At 43.5% G+C, this 1,931-nt stretch overlaps 1 protein-coding gene across 1 annotated transcript in view; it reads right to left on the bottom strand.

The window, feature by feature from the left end:
* The window catches only part of ANO9 (anoctamin 9), a 39,892-nt gene that overhangs the window by 33,168 nt on the left and 4,793 nt on the right, over positions 1-1,931 (bottom strand). The window lies entirely within an intron of this gene.

Here is a 1,931-nt window from a genome sequence, read left to right as displayed (position 1 = left end):
TCTTCAACAGCTTGCCAAAACTGGGTAAGCAGCCCTCCACCGGAAATAATTGCCTGCCCCTGATCTACATCATAGGGTCCACTCCTCTGCAATCTCAGGTGACAATGTTAAAGATGTTAAGTTCACAAGGGTCCAGAAGAACATCTGCTCCAGCCCCTCACCCTCACTCGAAGCCACAAAGCATTCTCCAGCATCTAATACCAATCTTAGCTTCTTTAGTACAAAAAAAAAAGGCCAAAAATTTGAAGTGGGACACAGGAGGAGATCAAAAGAGAACTTTAACCTTTTTTGCTGGCTTAGGATTTCTAAATATCTTATCATGGTTATTGCTTTCCTCTTAATTCCTTCCAGTTTGACCACTTCTTTTTGGGAATATTGATTATAACAGTGAACACCATTGATAATAGGGGTTGATATTGTACTGACTAGTCTATAGTTTCCTGCATCTTGCTCATTCCCTTCTTTAAGACAGCCTGTGGACACAGACAGAAATTACATTTGTCATGTGATCAGCCCTTTGAAAATGCTCTACAGCCATGCCCTAACAGAAAAGCACAGCTGCAGAGCACTCTGATTATGTGACAAATTAACCCTCATTATATGAGGGTTCAAATGAAGGCTCTCCAAAGTGGAGCATCTTCATTCACTTGTGTCTATTCCAGTGGCTGGGCTGCTACAGCCCAGTGCCATTCCCAGTACTGTCTCAGGATGGGAGAGAGGAACAAAGGAGGGGAGGGGAGCTTGGATTGGTGTTTGCCCAGTCTGTGCTGCAGTGGAGGCAGGTGGATTGGAGCCCTCCACCTTGGAAGGCTCTGGTCTACCCACCCCCACTCCAGCACAGGCTGGGCAAACACCATTTCCAGCTCTGTCTCCTCTTTTCTCCTGAGACAGCACTGGAGCTAGGGGAAAGAGGGCTAGGGGTAGAGGCTGCAGATACACAGCCTGTCTTGCTGGATCAGCTCCAAATTGGAGCTCAATTGCCCACCTTCCCAACACAACAGCTAATGACTGTTGAGTTGGGAGGATTGGTCTAATTCATGGTGCTTTCTGTGAAGTGCCATGAGTTAGACCAGGAAGATGCACTTCTATCTGTGCCTTCCATGTTTGTCCTTCTCCATTTCTCTGGGATCTCCTCTGTCCTCCATGAATTTCTGAAGATAATTACCAATAATTCAGAGATTACGTTACCTACTTCCTTCAGCACTGTACAGTGAATTTCCAGAGGCCCTGCTGACTTGAATACAACTATTTTATCTAAATATGTTGTACCTGATCTTTCCTCATTTAGGCCTGAACTTTTCTTCTATGTAAAGACTGAAGGCAGTGATTACTTCAGTTTTTTTATGCCTCACCAGTTATTTCCTCTGCTTTCCTGTTTTAGCAACAGACCTATAGCTTCCCTTGTCTACTCTTCTGATATATTTTATAGAACCTTTTCTTGCTACTTTGTGTCCTTTGATAACTGAAACTCACTTGGCATCTTAGCCTTCCTGATCTTATCCCTACATGCTTGTGCAGTTCCCTTATATTTGTCCTCAGTCATGCACCCTTGTTTCTTATAATGAATGGCCTGATGAAAGCAGATTCAGAAATCTGTCTTCCTGTACAACACTAATGGGACATTCCACAAAGATAAAATGTAGCAAATGAAAAGGAAACGCTGAATTAGCATATGGAATCTTTTGCTGCAGAAAACCATGGAGGCCAAGAATTTAGCAGGCTTCCAAAATGTCTAGCTATAGCCATGGATAAGAATGGCCAGAGTTAGTATTTTAAGAGTTAATGCAACCAGGACTTTTAGTTCAGGCCATAAGGCAGCGTCTAGCTATGAGAGTAGAAAGGAGAAGAAGTCCCTGAAGGCAGCTTATCCCAAAACTACCTACCATAGAATTGCTGTTCCTTTCTCTGTTGCAGCTCATTACCCTCAGAGA

This window comes from Gavialis gangeticus, unplaced genomic scaffold, assembly GCF_001723915.1.
Source record: "Gavialis gangeticus isolate Ggan-Ray unplaced genomic scaffold, GavGan_comp1, whole genome shotgun sequence".
Taxonomy (NCBI): Eukaryota; Metazoa; Chordata; order Crocodylia; family Gavialidae; genus Gavialis; species Gavialis gangeticus.
The sequence above is the reverse complement of the archived record's forward strand: the minus strand, read 5'-3'. Positions and strand labels throughout refer to the sequence as shown.